Source organism: Meriones unguiculatus, chromosome 17 (assembly GCF_030254825.1).
Source record: "Meriones unguiculatus strain TT.TT164.6M chromosome 17, Bangor_MerUng_6.1, whole genome shotgun sequence".
NCBI lineage: Eukaryota > Metazoa > Chordata > Mammalia > Rodentia > Muridae > Meriones > Meriones unguiculatus.
The window spans coordinates 12,395,552-12,413,749 of record NC_083364.1 but is presented as its reverse complement, the minus strand read 5'-3'; positions in this window follow the sequence as shown (position 1 = coordinate 12,413,749).

Sequence of the window (18,198 nt, the reverse complement as noted above, 5' to 3'; positions counted from 1 at the left end):
AGCAGCAGTGAGGGCTTCCATACTGAGACAGCAACCACCGAGAGACAAACAGAAAGAGGCCTAAACACTCAAACAGCAGAGCCTATGGGGACAAATTCAAACCACCTCGGGCCTATAGTTGAAGCATCTAGAGGCTAAGAAAGGAGGAGTGCTTCCTCCCGGGGGTTGAGACCAGCATAGGTACCACAGGAAGCATTCGGCCTACAGCCTCAGCCACAGCAGCCGAGCAGTTTCTACACACCAACTGCATTTGATCATCGCTATACTCTGTGCCTCTTACTGTTCCTGTTGAGAGAGATGCTGTGTGGCTCAGCTGCCCTCAAACTCATGGTGCCTCCTCTCCTCGACCACCACACTCAGCTTCAACAGACTTTAACAGGAAACATTTTAAAAATGAGAGACAATGCCTTACACACACTTGATTTCACCAGGGTCTCTGTAATGCCAAACAGTGTCACTTATAGAAACATTGCTTCGCTTCAGTGCCAAGTAATTGAATGGTGTCAGTGTCTGTGTATGTGTGTGTATGTGTGTGTGTGTGTGTGTGTGTGTGTCTGTGTGTGCACTTTCATGTGTATATATGCATCTATACATGTGAAGGAAATAGGCTGACATCACGTGTTCCTCAGCCCCTTTCCACCTCAGCTCTTGAGTCAGGGTCTCCCTCCTAACCTGGGGTGCACCCATTTGGCTAGGTTGATTAGGCAGTGGGGCCCAGGCATTCTCCTGCCGCCTTCCCAGCTGGGAGCCTACAGACTCTCTCCATCACACTGAGGACTTTTTACATTTGCTGGAGATCCAAACTCACGCTTTCACGGTGGGCGCTTGACCAACTGACCCATCTTCCCAGACTCTGAAACAAATTATTTTTTTTCAATGCAGTTTATTTAGGGACCTTGAACAATCATCTGACCCTGGGGAAAGCCAGCCCACAGCTTAAATAGCCTCTGGGTAGCCAACCCAGGCGGGCCACGTGGGCAATGCAGATAGGTCCACATACATGGAAGCAAGCCAGATCCTCAGCCTTAGCCAAATGTGGAATTGTTCGTGACAGAGAGCACTCACCATCGGGACGGTTGAAGGCGGAAACCAGCTCCATCTTTAAGGCACAGCATTCCGCAGCTCTCTACAGTTCCCCCTTTTTGTTTTAGACGCATCAGGCAAGAGTAGAGGTCTGATCTCTGATATTAGAAATAAATTGGGACTTTGTACCGATGTTCATTTAGGTGTCATCCACCCAAAGAGCATCAGACCCGTCTGATACCTTTTTCTCAGAGGCGGGACCTGGGGTATCAACCCGCATGCAATCAGACATGCTCTTCTCTGGGTCCAAAGCGGCTGACCCTGAGTGCAGTGCTTAGCCTCGCATCCTGAGCATAACATTTTAGCTTTTTATGGTATCCAACCATGCTTGGGGCAAATGTCCTGCTCCAATGGCTGTAAAGGCCTGAATGATCATGGCTGCATCACACTGTTGTGAGACTCTAATCTTGCATATATACCACAGGCAAACCAAGGAGACCAACACCAGAAGGCCTGCTAACACTCTCATGCCCGCCCATTCCTTCAGATAATTCATGGCTGCAGCAATCCATGATGATAATCCTGTGGCTAGTGCTGCGTCCACTCTGGTAGAATTTACTGTGACAATGGCCACTCTCAGCTGCTCCATCGTAGTATCGAATTCTCCAGTCCAATTACCTAAAATATAGCTTGACAATTGTTTAGACAGATTTGCAGCACAGGAAAAATTCTCATGTTATATGCTAGTGACTCAAATTCCAGCATATTTTCATTGACAGCCAAGTTGAGCGATTTGCCATAGGGTATCAATTTGCTCCTGCACAAGGTCAATCCTCTGATTGAACACCATCAAGCTTCCTTTTAGTTGAGCATTAATTCCTTTATGTACAACTAAGGCATGAGCTACATTGGCTAAATGATTATTCAGGGTTTGACCAGTCTGCCCAGTATGACTCATGGCTAATGCCGCGGTGGTAGCTCCAACAGCAGCCAATGAGATGGTAGTAACAATGGTGGCTGTAGTTCCAAGATCCCTTTTCTGTCTGAAGAGAATCATAGGGTGAGGGGCATCAACGGGCACAGGCACCCAGTGAGGCATGCGAGTAACCAGGGCATACCTAAATTTACTAGCATTCCAGCATTGGGCAAAAAAGCAAGTATCATTACCACAATTACTTGGCTCTATCTGGCTAATAATGAATAAAAATGGGGGATATAGAAAAACAGGTGTGGGCTTATAGGAAATATTATGAGAAGCCTTAACCCCCTCGTTGAAACATCCTGCATCAGTTCTAGAACTAGCAGTGGTGGTGTCTGAGGTCTGAGTAGGTTCAGGAGACCATTGCCCCCAGGGGCGAGACGTGTTCCATGCCAATTGACTAACTCCATGTTTTCCTCCACTTTTGAAAGTCATTTAAGGTTCTTAAATTATTTTTTCCCCTTTTTTTTTTAAATTTTTCATCAATTACACTTTATTCATTCTGCATCCCCCCATAAGCCCCTTCCTCCTCCCCTCCCAGTCCCACCCTCCCTCCTCCCTCTGCTTGCATGCCACTCCCCAAGTCCACTAATAGGGGAGGTTCTCCTCTCCTTTCTGATCTTAGTCTGTCAGTTCACATCAAAAATGGCTGCATTGTCCTCTACTATGGCCTGGTAAGGCTGCTCCCCCCCAGAGGGAGGTGATCAAAGAGCAGGCCAATCTGATTATGTCAGAGGCAGTCCCTCTTCACATTACTATGTAACCCAATTGGACTCTGAACTGCCCTGTGCTACATCTGTGCAGGGGTTCTGGGTTATCTCCATGAATAGTCCTTGGTTGGAGTATGAGTCTCTGGGAAGTTCCCTGTGTTCAAATTTTTTTGTTCTGTTGCTCTCCTTGTGGAGACCCTGTCCTCTCCAGATCTTACTATTTCCCAGTTCTTACCTAAAATTCCGTTCACCTGCCCAACAGTTGCCCATCAGGCTCAGCATCTGCTTTGATAGTCTGAAGGGCAGAGGCTTTCAGAGGCCCTCTGTGGTAGGTTCCTAGGTTGTTTCCTGTTTTCTTCTTCTTCTGATGTCCATCCTCTTTGCCTTTCTGGATGGGGATTGGACATTTTAGTTCGGGTCCTCTCTCTTGCTTTGTTTCTTTAGATGCACAGGTTTTAGTGGGTTTGTCCTATGTTGTATGTCTATATGAGTGAGTATATACCATGTGTGTCTTTTTGCTTCTGGGACAACTCACTCAGGATGATCCTTTCCAGATCCCACCATTTACCTGCAAATTTCATGATTTCCTTATTTTTCATTGCTGAGTAATATTCCATTGTGTAGATGTACCACAATTTCTGCATCCATTCTTCAGTTGAGGGGCATCTGGGTTGTTTCCAGCTTCTGGCTATTACAAATAAAGCTGCTACAAACATGGTTGAGCAAATGTCTTTTATGTACTTGAGCTTCTTTTGGATATATGCCCAGTAGTGGTATGGCTGGATCTTGAGGAAGCGCTATTCCTAGTTGTCTGAGAAAGCGCTAGATTGATTTCCAGAGTGGTTGTACAAGTTTACATTCCCACCAGCAGTGGAGAAGGGTTCCCCTTTCTCCACAACCTCTCCAGCATGTGTTGTCACTTGAGTTTTTAATCTTGGCCATTCTCATGGGTGTAAGGTGAAATCTCAGGGTTGTTTTGATTTGCATTTCCCTAATGGCTAGTGAGGATGAGCATTTCTTTAAGTGCTTCTCTGCCATTCGGTATTCCTCTACAGAGAATTCTCTGTTTAGCTCTGTTCCCAATTTTTTAAGTGGATTACTTGGTTTGCTGCTTTTCAGCTTCTTTAGTTCTTTATATATACTGGATATGAGTCCTCTGTCAGATAAAGGGTTGATGAAGATTCTTTCCCAATCTGTAGGTGGTCGCTTTATTTTGATGACGGTGTCCTTTGCTTTACAGAAGCTTTTCAGTTTCATGAGGTCCCATTTATTGACTGTTGCTCTTAGAGCCTGTGCTGTTGGTGTTCTGTTCAGGAAGTTTTCCCCTGTACCAATGAGTTCTAGGGTATTTCCCACTTTTTTTTTCAAGCCGATTTAATGTGTCTGGTTTTATGTTGAGGTCTTTGATCCACTTGGACTTCAGTTTTGTGCAGGGTGACAAGTATGGATCTATTTTCATTTTTCTACATGTAGACATCCAGTTAGACCAGCACCATTTGTTGAAGATGCTATCTTTTTTCCATTGTATGGTTTTGGCGTCTTTGTCAAAGATCAGGTGTCCATAAGTGTGTGGGTTTGTTTCTGGGTTCTCTGTTCGGTTCCATTGATCCACCATTCTGTTTCTATGCCAGTACCATGCAGTTTTTAAAACTGTTGCTCTATAGTACAGCTTAAGATCAGGGATGGAGATACCTCCAGAAGATCTTTTATTGTAGAGGATTGTTTTAGCAATTCTGGGTTTCTTGTTATTCCATATGAAGTTGAGAATTTTTCTTTCCAGGTCTGTAAAGAATTGTGTTGGTAATTTGATGGGCATTGCATTGAATCTCTAGATTGCTTTTGGTAAGATGGCCATTTTTACTATGTTAATCTTGCCAAGCCATGAGCATGGGAGATCTTCCCATGTTCTCATATCTTCTTCTAATTCTCTCTTCAGAGATTTGAAATTTTTTTCATACAAGTCTTTGACTTCCTTGGTTAGGATTACTCCAAGGTACCTTATGTCATTTGTGGCTATTGTGAAGGGTGTTGTTTCCCTAATTTCTTTCTCAGCTCTTTTGTCTTTTGTATACAGGAGGGCTACTGATTTTTTTGAGTTAATTTTGTATCCGGCCAATTTGCTGAAGGTGTTTATCAGCTGTAGGAGTTCCCTGGTAGAGTTTTGGGGTCACTCACGTATACTATCATATCATCTGCAAATAGTGATAATTTGACTTCTTCCTTTCCAATTTGTATCCCCTTGATCACCTTCAACTGTCTTATTGCTCTAGCAAGGACTTCCAGCACTATGTTGAAGAGATATGGAGAGAGTGGGCAGCCTTGTCTTGTCCCTGATTTCAGTGGGATTGCTTTAAGTTTCTCTCTGTTCAGTTTGATGTTGGCTATAGGCTTGCTGTATTTCGCCTTTACTATGTTTAGATATGTGCCTTGTATCCCTGATCTCTCCAATACTTTGAACATGAATGGATGTTGGATTTTGTCAAAGGCTTTTTCAGCATCTAGGGAGATTATCATGTGGTTTTTTTCTTTCAGTTTGTTAATATGGTGGACAACATTGATAGATTTCCGTATACTGAACCACCCCTGCATACCTGGGATGAAGCCTACTTGGTCATAGTGGATAATATCTTTGATGTGTTCTTGGATTCGGTTTGCAAGTATTTTATTACGTATTTTTGCATCAATGTTCATAAGGGAGATTGGCCGGAAATTCTCTTTCTTTGTTGAGTCTTTGTGAGGTTTAGGTACCAAGGTGACTGTGGCTTCATAGAATGAATTTGGTAATATTCCTTCTCTTTCTATTTTGTGGAATAGTTTGAAGAGAATTGGTGTTAGCTCTTCTTTGAAGGTCTGGTAGAATTCTGCGCTGAAGCCATCTGGTCCTGGGCTTTTTTTGGATGGGAGACTTTTGATGACCACTTCTATTTCTTTGGGGGATATAGGACTATTTAGTTGATTTACCTGGTCCTGATTCAGCTTTGGTAAGTCAAATCGATCAAGAAAATTGTCCATTTCATTTAGATTTTCAAATTTTGTGGCATATAGACTTTTGAAGTAAGTCCTAATGATTGTTTGGATTTCCTCAGTGTCTGTAGTTATATCCCCCTTTTCATTTCTGATTTTGTTGATTTGGGTGGTGTCTCTCTGCCTTTTAGTTAGCTTGGCTAAGGGTTTGTCTATCTTGTTGATTTTCTCAAAGAACCAGCTCTTGGTTTCATTGATTCTTTGAATTGTTTCATTTGTTTCCAATTCATTGATTTCAGCCCTGAGTTTGATTATTTCCAGCCGTCTACTCCTTCTTGGTGTGTCTGCTTCTTCTTTTTCTAGGGTGAGCCATTAGGGTGCTTGAATGAGCTGTCTCGAATTTCTTCTTGAAGGCACTTAGTGCTATGAACTTTCCTCTTAGCACTGCTTTCATTGTGTCCCACAGGTTCGGGTATGTTGTGTCTTCATTTTCATTGATTTCTAGAAAGACTTTAATTTCTTTCTTTATTTCTTCCCTGACCCAGCTGTCATTTAGTAACAAGTTGTTCAGTTTCCATGTGTGTGTAGGCTTTTTGTTATTTCTGTTATTGTTGAGGTCCAGCTTTATTCCATGGTGATCAGACAAGATACATGGGATTATTTCAATCTTCTTGTATCTGTTGAGGCTTGCTTTGTGACCCACTATATGGTCTATTTTGGAGAAGGTTCCATGAGGTGCTGAGAAGAAGGTAAATTCTTTTGTGTTTGGGTGTAAAGTTCTGTAAATGTCTGTTAGGTCCATTTGATTCATGACCTCTGTCAGAGACATTGTTTCTTTGTTTAATTTCTGATTTGTTGACCTGTCCTTTGTTGAGAGTGGGGTGTTGAAGTCTCCCACTATTAATGTGTGGGGATCTATATGTGCTTTAAATTTTATCAATGTTTCTTTCACAAATGTGGGTGCCCTTGTATTTGGGGCATAGATGTTCAGGATTGTGATGTCTTCCTGGTGGAATTTTCCCTTGATGAGTATGAAGTGTCCTTCCCCATCTCTTTTGATTAATTTTGGTTGAAAGTCTATTTTATCAGATATTAGAATGGCTACTCCTGCTTGCTTCTTGGGTCCGTTTGCTTGGAAAGTCGTCTTCCAACCCTTTACCCTCAGGTAATGTCTATCTTTGTGTCTTAGGTGTGTTTCTTGTATGCAACAGATTGCTGGGTTTTGTTTATATATCCATTCTGTTAATCTGTGTCTTTTTATTGGAGAGTTGAGTCCATTGATATTGAGAGAGATTAATGACCACTGGCTGTTAGATCTCTTGATTTTGATGTTGGCTGTGGTCATCAGGTTGTGTGCTTGGTTGCTTTTTGTTTTACTGAAGTGAGGTTATTTATTTCCTGTGTTTTCTTGAATGTAGCTAGCTTTCTTGGGTTGTATTTTCCCTTCCAGTGTCTTCCGTAATGCTGGATTTGTTTGTAGGTATTGTTGAAATTTGTTTTTGTCATTGAATATCTTGTTTTCTCTGTCTATGAGGACTGAGAGTTTTGCGGGGTATAGTAGTCTGGGCTGACATCTGTGTTCTCTTAGGGTCTGCATGATATCTGTCCAGGCCCTTCTGGCTTTCATAGTCTCTGTTGAAAAGTCAGGTGTGATTCTAATGGGTTTGCCATTATATGTTACTTGGCCTTTTTCCCTTCCAGCTTTTAGCATTTTTCTTTGTTCTGTATACTTACTGTTTTGATTACTATGTGGTGGGAGGGTTTTCTTTTCTGGTCAAATTTGTTGGGTGTTTTGTAGGCCTCATGTATTCTAATTGGCCTCTCCTTTAGCTTGGGGAAATTTTCTTCAATGATTTTGTTGAAAATATTTTCTGGGCCTTGGAGAAGGGAGTCTTCTTTTTCCTCTATACCTATTATTCTTAGGTTTTGTCTTTTCATATTGTCTTGCATTTCTTGGACGGTCTGTGTCAGGAATTTTTCGGATTTTACATTTTCTTTGACAGATACATCGATTCCTTCCATTGTATCTTCTATACCTGAGATTCTTTCTTCCATCTCTTGTAGTCTGTTGGTTATGCTTACCTCTGTAGTTCCTGTTTCCTTCCCTAGATTCTTCCTTTCCATTATTTCTTCCATTTGTGTTTTCTTTAATTTTTCCAATTCTATCTTCAGGTCTTGAGTTGTTTTGTTTACTTCCTTCACCTGTCTGATTGTACTTTCCTGTTTTTCTTTTAGTTCCTTCAACTCTGTTTCTATCATTTCATTCAGTGTTTTAAGCATTTCCTTTCTAAAGGCCATAAACTGTTTGGCTGCAGCTTCCTCTATTTCTTTACGGATGGCAATATTCTGTTTGAGTTTATCTTCCTCTATGTCTTTACGAATCTTATTTGTTTCCTCTGTTATCATCTTCATGAGCATACTTGTTAGGTCATCTTCTTGGATTTCAGTTATGGTGGGGTGTCCAGGGCTACTTGCCTCTGGGTAACTGGGTTCTGGAGATGCCATATTGCTCTGTCTTTTGTTGCTTGAGCTTTTACGCTGGCCTCTACCCATTGTGTTATCTTAGGTGTTTGGGGTTATTTTCTGGTGGTTCCTGGGGATCCTCTGGTGGAGCGAATCCCCTTTGCAGAAAGCTGGTTTTTCCTGAAGGATGTCTTCTCAGCTTTTTGGGTATAGTCCCTGGATGGCTGGTGTTTTTTCAGGAGTTGCTCACCTCAAAGATATAGACCTGAGTGGTAACTGTGGTCTTTGTTAGTCGAGAGGGTTCTCCTCTCACCCAGGGAAGTCCTGAGGGCAGCTGCCCTGTTTCTGGGTTTCTTGTTGTAAATTTAATGATCAGCTGCTGTGACCCAGTTGGACATCAGGCGCGCCTCAAATGTTTGTGCCTGTGTCTGGAGCACAGCTGAGTGCTGGCTCCTCGGCCCCACTAGACTGCTAGACTTTTTCTAGGGAAGGATTGGGTGATTTAGGTCAGTACAGTTTCCTTCCTTCCCCGTGGATTCTCTGGAGACACGGACTCCCAGTGTCTTTTTTTGCCCTGGTGCACACTGCTCAGTGTCTGCTAGCTGGCTGGCCTCAGAAGCTGCTTGTGCCGGGAGCACAGCTGTGTGATGGCAGCTCAGTCTCTGCCAGCTGTCTGGTGCGCGGGAGGCGGCAAGATGGCGGCGCCCGGAGGACTCTCATTCTGAGCAGCAGCACAGCAGGATCAGCACAGTGACCAGCAATCAGAACTCTCGGCCATAAAACACACTCATTGTGTTTCCCAGGTGAGAGGATACCCCACGGTGGGGGATTCAATCAGCTTTTAACTCACCTGGCTAAACCGCGGAAGAGATCCCGGTTCCGCCTAACGCTTGGCTGCTGGCCGCCAGCCCCAGCCCCAGCCCAGAGCCACAAGCCAGTGTCTCTGGTCATGGTCCCAGACTGAACCTTGTGCACCACACTATCAGAGACTGGAATTTTCAGTCGAGAGATAACCCCAGGGTACAGGAAATGATTGGGACCCGCCTTAGGTCACCCAGACATCCCCTGGAAAAGACTCAGGTGGGTTCCACGGGCACCCCAGGAACCAGCCCGGAGCCAGAGCCTGGGACCCAGGTTCCAGCACAGAGCCCTGCCTGCACGCCTGATTCACCGCCAGAAATAGAAACGGCGGGTCTGATCTCAGAGCACTCAGCTCACCCCCAACCTGAAAAGGTCCCCGGAAAATTACCCAGCTTAGGGAGGCACTCAGGCTCCCAAAAGCCGCAAAGGCAGACACAGGCAGTTTCTGCGCACCAGAACAAATTTTAAAATAGCAAATGGAAATGCACTGTTTCCCCCAAGTTCACATACTTTTTAGCTATAATTGTGGCTTTAATGAATTTCCTGTCTGATGGGCCGTCCTTGGACCCCCTTAAATGAAAGGGTACATTCTTGTGCCCCCAAGGGGACTGGTTACAAATGAAGCAGGGGAAGCCAGCATGCTCCCTTGTGTTTAGGGATCAGACCAGAGAATCGCAGCACACATCAGACTCTCAACACACGTCCAGCACTGTCTGGACTCCCAGTGACCCCTGACCTCACAAAGTGCTTGCACTTACACGTTCAGTGATAGTGTTTGGGATCCAGTCCTGGAACATTTCATAACCAACATCAGAGCACTTTAGAGTCTGTTTTAAACTCAGACACACCACTTCACACTTAAGACAACACTTCTCAGGACTAGTGAGCATATGGGGTACAGGGAGATCTCATCCTTCTTCAGAGGGAAGCCTGAGATGCTGAAGTTCCAGTAAGCTCTGAGGAGGTGTGCTACGATGGCCATTCTGAGGAGCAAAGACACCATAAGTTCCAAATATTAACTGGGGAAAAGAATTCTCCAGGTGAGTCTACTCATGTGAAGCTCAGAACCAAAGCACATCAAGAGAGTAACCTTATAAAAGAGTTTTACTACCTGAGTGCCAGTGACGGTGCTGCCAAGACATTTTTCATGGAACGCATCTCTAAAAACTAATTGTTTCTTCAGTACACTTTTCCTCTTCACCTGCTCACCTGTAAGAGCATTGGGCTTGTACTCAGATCCATCTATTTCCATTCTGCACGAGTCACAGTTCAATTACAATGGATCAGCATACTTTCCCCTCACCTCGGTAATTCTGAACACCTACCCCAACCAGCCTCTCATTAGGACAACTATTTTCTGCACTTAGAAGCCTACTGAGGTTTTCCATGTGTCTGATGCACAGTGTAGTCAGAATATGAATATTCTAGGAGCCTATACCGATGAAAATATTAAATCCCCCAAACTAACTGGGGCACTGTGTACCCTCACTTGTACAGGCCACTGCCACTCTTGACAGCATGTTTCCTTCTGATCGATACTATCACTTAGCTTTTGAGGAAAGTAATGTTTGCATGGCTTTAGCTCCTTCTTGAGGAAGAGGCCAAGAACCTGAAAACCCTCGGCCTGGCGCCCCAAGCACCAGCAGCATTCCTATCGACTGAGTTGCTCCAGGTGTCACACATCCTACAGGCCATCAGAAGTGGGTAGTGGCAGCGAGACAGAATGCTTGGTCTAAACCCTCCTTTCTGTCATATTCAGTCATGATCATTTCCATCATAAAAGAATGGACAGACATAGAAAATATTTGCATACTATGCTTTGGAAATGGATTTGCAGTGGGCCCTAGAGGGAAAATTGAGTCCCCGATGTCAATTAATAAGATGGAGACATGCTTGATTCTCATATGTAATTCCAGAACTCAGGAAGGGTGTGGTAGAGGGATTGCCTGGGTTAGGGGCCATACTAGGCTACTGTATTAGTCGGGGTTCAGTGAAGAAACTGAACTAATAGAATGAATATGTACAAGAAAGTGTAAAAGGGATTTATTATGGTGGCTTACAGGCTGTGGCCTGACTATTCCAACAATGGCTGTCTCCAAAGGAGTGTCCAAGAGGCTAATAGTTGTTTGGTTAACAAGACTGGATGTCTCAGGGGGTCTTCAGCATGTTCTGGAATCCTGGAAGAAGTAGGCTCTAATGCCAGTGAAGAAGTGGACTTGGCCAGAGAGTGAGGGCAAGCAGGCAAGGAGAGAGCTTCCTGCTTTCACCTCCTTTGTATGGGCTGCCACCATAAGGAGTGGCCAGATTAAAGGTGGGTCTGGACGCTTCCAGTGATTCAATTAAGAAAAGTCCCTTACAGGTGTACCCAGAACCTTGGCTTTTGTTCATTACAGATGTAGCCAAGTTGACAACAAAGAATAGCTATGGGAGCTACACAGTGAAACTGTCTAAAAAGGGAGAAACTGTGGAAGAAACTGAATTTTTATTTTGACTGTGGTTTTTGGAGACTGGCCCTTTAGAGGAGGTCCTGGGCTACAGCCCCTATGCTTAAACTGGGCTGTTTTGTTGTTTTGGTTTTTGTTTTGAATACGGGAAGTCACGATGAGATGGGAAGAGATGTTGCCTACATTAACATACTTTAATTTTTTTATTATATGTGTATGGGTGTGTTGACTGAGGCGCTGGAAGCTGGTCTCCTGGAAGCTGTGAGGCACCATGTGGATTCTGGGACTCCAGTGTGGGTCTTCAGAGTGTTTTCCACTACATGGCCATTTTCTAGCTACTTTTGTAATGAATACAATAGATATGAGAAGTAACGGGGCCAGAAGATATTTCACCTTGTGGGTACAAGACAAAAAAAAAAAAAAAAAAAAAAAAAAAAAAAAAGATAAAGTAACAAGCTCCTCTGGTCTGAGAGGAAGGCAGGAAATCACTGAGAGGCATGCATTTCTCTGTGGTTTCTCTCTGATCTCTTGTGGCCGTGGCCTGAATTTGCAGGGTGAGAGGCACAGCCATTCCACAGTGATCCACTAGGATAAAAGGCCACTGTCTTTGCTCACCTTTCAGATTTTATTGCAGTTCGCTCATTTATTTGTGTTGGGGGTGCGGTAACTGCTGGCTTGCCGCACCACACGTGGAGGTCGAAGAATAATTCGGGTGACTGAGTTCTGTCTTTTTATCTTGTGTGACTCAGGAATTGCCCTGAACTGGTCAGAGTTGCCAGTGAGCAGCTAAGCAGGCTGAGCCATCTCCTTGGTCCTCCGTTCTGTTTGGCCACGATCAAATCATATATAGCATACAAAGCTTCGCCACTGATCAATCACATGTTATATGACTTTTATGGAGATATGGTTATGTATCTAGATTTTTGGGAGTGAGAAAAGCACCTACAAGCACGTTTAAACACATGGTTTGTTCTCTGTCTTTCAAGGTTTAAGGACATAGAAGCTTCTCAAACCATTTCTAAAAGCTTTTACAAGGGATAACTATCTTTTCATTTATTACTTTTTTTTCTAATTTTGTTTTGTACATTTTAGCAATGATTTTTACTTAGTTCTCAAGTACACTGTTTTTCTGGGGAAAAAAAGAGAAATTGGCTTAGTACAAATCCTAGCTTTTATTTTTTTAAGATTTATTTTTAATGTGTATGAGTGTTTTACTTTCACATATGTAAGAGCAGTGTGTGTGTGTGTGTGTGTGTGTGTGTGTGTGCGTTTCCTGCTTAAAGCCAGAAGAGAGTGTCAGCTCCCCTGGCACTGGAGTTACAGGTGATTGTAAGTGTTCTTTGACACTGCCACCTCCTTCTGTCTTCCTGGCCTAACTGACCCCAGCGCCAAAGGAAACCTGTGCTCTTCCCCTGTGGTTTCTGACCTTGAACCACCATGTCTGGTGTGGATAAGATATCTCCCAGTAGACTAAGGGACCCTTCAGCCATCAAGGGGACAACCCAAGAACTCCCACAGAACACCCAGCTGACCTGCACTTTGACTTGGACATCAGAAAGCTGTGTCGCGGCCGGCAGCCAACACCTGAGCAAAGACAATCCGAGTAGAACCTCTATAAGGCAGCCTTGCAAGCAGGGTAAAACAATGAGCCCTGAACAGCCAGAGAAAGGCCCGAAGAGGAAATGCCAAGAAGAGGAAGAGGACGATGTGTGCTCCGAAAAGCCAGTCCAGTCCTGGAAGAAGCTGAAACAGGAACAGCATGAAACAGAGCTTGGGGATGAAGAGCCTGAAAAGAGCCGAATATGGACACCCCCAGGAAAAGGGTCCATTACAGCTAATGGCCCCAGAGTGTGCCAAAGGCCCTGAGGAAGAGGCGGTGACTGAGGAGTCTGTGGGTGGAGGCCAGGGTCTCAACCCCCCTCCCCCCCACAGCAACAGGGAGGAAGAAGTTCAGAAACACCACAATGAAAAGTTCCCAGGGCTGTTGGAACTCCTCCAACCTGATGTCGCCGTGAGCTCAGGCCCTCACAGCACTCACACAAGCACCATGGACAACTCGAAGACTATCAAAGGTTGTGCTGAAGGGCAGAATCATGAATCGGAAACACCTCAAATCTGCACAGACAGTGTCAGCAATGGCATGCCCAACAGTAAAGTGTCAACACCTGAGGTCAAGAAAAAGGCTCTTGAAGATCAAGAGAAGGACAGAGGGCTGGATCGTGGTCCTGATGTCACAGTGGACATGGAGAAAGAAATCAGCAGTGCGCTAGGCCCTGGGTCAAAAGATGAGATCTTGAGCTGTGCCTTCAAACTGCAAATGACTCGAGGAGACCTGTGGACCCTAAGGAACACCCAGTGACTCAACGACAAAGTCATCAATTTTTACATGAATCTTCTCATGGAAAGAAATCAAAGTCAAGGCTACCCGGCACTTCACGCATTTAATACCTTCTTTTACACCAAGTTAAAGTCTGGTGGTTACAGGTCAGTCAGAAGATGGACCCGGGAAGTAAACATCTTTGCCAAGGAACTTCTCCTGGTCCCAGTTCACCTGGGCATGCACTGGAGCCTGGTGGTCACAGACGTAAGAAAGAAGAGTATTGTCTACCTGGACTCCATGGGACAGAAGAGACCCGGCATCCTTGAGCTGCTTTTCTGCTATCTGCGGGAGGAGAGCAAAGTGAGAAGGAACAGCGACCTGAGCCCTGCAGAGTGGAAGCAACACAGCATGTCGGCAGAGGAGATTCCTCAGCAGCTGAACCAGAGCGACTGCGGTGTGTTCGCCTGTAAATATGCAGATTACATTTCCAGGGGCCAGCCCATCACCTTCTCCCAGCAGCACATGCCTCTGTTCAGGAAGAAGATGGTGTGGGAGATCCTGCACAAGCGCTTACTGTAGCAGCGCCCCCTGGCGGCCACTGCGAGGCAGCTGCTCCAAGCTCTTTCCCAGGTGAGGCAAGGACTGCAGGTACTGGGTGTGGAAGAGCCTTGAACAAGTTCTGAGTGTAAAGACTGCGGCCAGGACAGCCACGGCTGCACAGAGAAACCCTGTCGGGACAGAAACAACAACAACAGAAGACACGTGTGCCCACGGAAAGTTAGAAACTATCTGGCCTGCACAGCGCATGCTCACAAGCACGCGGCTTTCGAGATTTATCTGTGACTGAGGTCGATGCTGGATTGAATTTTGCTGTTCTTGTTCACAAGTTTTAGCTAACTGGCAGTGGACGGCTTCCGATGCTTTTCGGCCTTTCGTTCTCGACTGCTTGTTTGCATTAGTTATTTCTGAAAGGAAGGCCACCAGTTGCCTGTCTCCGAGTGAATCCCCGGTTGCCTTCCAGTACTGTGTGCTACCACAGAAGAGCCACAGTGTGCTGCTGTTCACGGGACCCGAGCAATCCAGGAGAAGTAAGAAACGCGCCGGAGGCATCTCAAGATACTTCCCAGCCTGGAAGTAAAGACATCCATTTTATTCTCCGAAGAGGAGTAACTTATGCTAGATGTGCATTGTAAACCCGGGACTCCTTGAAGCCTCACCCTGCTGAGGGCTGTACTAAACTGTTTATTCCAAAAAAATATATATATATATTTATGTATATTTTAAATAAACAAATATTTATATAAAATATATTTTATATATTATATATATAAATATATATATTCTTAAGCTATTTTGAAGATGTTTTCTTTGTATATATTAAGCTGAAATTTAATATGCCATGTTAATATTTACATTCTGTCACCTTAGCCCCACTATTCGTATAGACTTAATATATTTAGTGTGAATATTGCCAACTACATGATAATCTATTTTTATACAGGAAACTTTAATTTTTTATTAGCAGTAAATCTTACATTTGTGTTGTTATTCATTAAAGTTTTTATTTAATAAAGTTTGGAGTTTTTTGAACATACTTTGCAAGATCCTGTGCCTGCTGTTCCTTGCATGGTGTAGTGAGGTTGTCCGAGAGAACTGGAAAGCAGATGTCCGAGACAAGATCCAACAGTGTAAGCCGGAACCTGTTCATACATCGGCATGCTGAGATTGCTCTCATTCCAAACTTCTGACGTGAAGACAGGGCACTTTAGCCAAGACCTGTCCTCCTCCTGGGAGAAGCTCAATATCGCAGCCAGGGCTGCCTTGAAAAACCAAACAGAACAACCAAAACAAACAAAAAAAAAAATATGTGATATCAAGACTTCAAAAATTCAAAATTTTAACATGGTAATCAATGGAGTTCTGATACTAAAATTACTTCTCATCATGTTAAAACCACCTCTGTCCAGACCTCTGGACAAAGAAAAGAATGTTGATGTTTTTAACCCCAGATAATTTTTTTAAATCCCCAAGCTTTTATTATGACTTAAAAGTAGAAGGCTCCAGAAGTTCATCTTTTGAAACTTAAAAGAATTCATGTGTGCCTCACGGAGTTTGCAACTTGGATCTATCTACCTGTCACAGGTCAATTGAATTCCAATCAACAGACTAAGATTCCCCAACTCTTGCCTGTTCCTGATGGAATAGGTGTGTGTGGGGGGGAGCTCCAAATGTAAGAGTTTCCTTTAAGTTCCTTAACTTTAGCTTCTGTCCCTAGTCTGAATATGTCTCGGCATATTTCCACTCACCTGACAGTCACCACCCAGGAACCAGAATCAGACAACAATCCACACCAAAAGTGATCTACAGCACCCAAGCCCCAGGCAGTCCTACAAAAGTGGAGAGCCTGGGCTTGCTAGGTGATGTGCTCCAGTCCAGCTGCCGTGATTGCTTCCTGTCTTTTACCTTGATCAGGAAATCAGATGCTTCTGATGAGTGCCCCATTTCCTGAATGATTCCCCTCCCAGGCTTTGATTAACATTCCAGGCTTCCTGGGCCCCTACAATGGCATCCTAATTTCAGTTGAGGCCCATTTACAAAAGCATCTATGCCACCCCTTATCCTCAACAAAAGACTGAAAAGGTTCAGTCCAAAGGAAAGTCTCTGGCAAGGAAGACAAATGGCTACTTTAACTGCCTACCCAAGAAACCAGGCTGGCTCATACTGACCTCCAGGCTCCCTTGTTTGAAAAAAATAAAAGGTACCTGTAAAACCCAACTAGATCAAGATCCATCAGCAGGTTGTTCCTTTAGCTGAAGCAGTTTTGCAACATGATAGAGCACTCACCATACTCTGTGCAGAACAAGGATGTGATTCTGTGGCTGTAAGAGAAAACATTGTTCTATGAAAACCACTCAGCAATCATTAGAGATTCCTGTACTCTCAGGAAAACAAAAACAAAAACAAGCAAACAAACAAACCCCGTACACTGCAGACAGAAAAATGACCCAGAACAGGGTAAACCCATGGTTGCCATTCTCATTTCCTTGTTTTTCGGGTCATAACGCTGTCTTCAGCTATTGCAGAACAACATACACTTCTGCTTCTGCTGATCATCGCTGGCTTGTGGATCATAAATATCTAAACTAGATACAGAAATTTCAGTCTGGGTGCCAGTATACTGATGTTTATTAAATCCCAGTGTGAACAGGTGTTAGGCCCCCCAAGAGCCCAATTACCAGAGAGACAGATGAAGGTAGCTTGGAGATGGATTGCCACAAACATAAGAGGTTTATTCAGGCCAGTGAGTGATGGGGCTGCTTTGCAAGTCATCAGGGAACAGCCCCAAGAGAAAAAGGCATGGGGTTTTTAAAGGAAAAAGCAAGGGAGGCATGGGGGCTGCAAGCTTGGCAGTACAGGATTGGGTCAATGGGGTTATGGGTAGTTATAGACTTTTAATATCATTGGTTCGTTTTAGGCACCCATGTCCAGTCAGGCCTGCCCCCGACATCTGGTAGATATCTGATCTTCAAGTTACACCCAGAATGTCCTGGATGGGGGAGCTGTGGCCATCCGGACCAGTTGCCAGGCACCCTATCTCATACTGCAGGCCTGGATATTCTTCTGCAGCAGGGTGGGTCTTGTCCCAATTCACCCACTTCTCCTTTTGTCCCTGTACTTCTGTTTTCTGAAAAACTACCGGGAGAACTTAGTTTAATTAATATGGGGTATAGAATTCATAAAGAAACCTGTAAAGCTGGCCTGTTCCTTTCACAGATATGCACCACAGGGTGAAGAACTTGACTCAGGATACAACTGAAGTGGGGGATGGAAGTGATGGTGAACATTATGTTTAAAGTCCTGTGCTTAAGAGAACTATCAAACAAAAAGCGTGTCTAGCCTGTAAGTCCTACAGGTCCAAGGGCAGAGGAGGTCTCAGAATGCTACTCGTTGTTCTATGATTGCCTGGTCTTGTTCATGGAGGATATAGACAGTGTGTGGTTACTCCTGTGAACAAGCTAGCTTGCCCTTGACTGCACCAAGATGGAGGTGTCAGAGGACATCAGGCAGAAAATCTGCCAGTGTTCCTGCCTCTAGGTTCACAAAGCCAGGATGGACACAGCTTGAGAGCCTTTATGAACACATGACTAATGTACCTTGGGACTGCATCTTGAGAGCACTCTCAGGCACAGTCTTCACACCATGGGTATCTGGTGCTAGCATCTGAATGAAGTCTCTTCTTTGTTAAAATTTTAATAAATAAATAAACAAATAAAAACACCTTTTTTTCTGAAAGTACGGAGATCTGTGTTTTTGGAAGTTGAGTGAAGTATTTCCAAACGTACATTTTCAACACATGTATCTTTGAATATAAGCCTCAGCCTTGTTTTAAGTGCTGTACCAAACTGTTTATTCCAAAAAGGGTACTCAACTTAA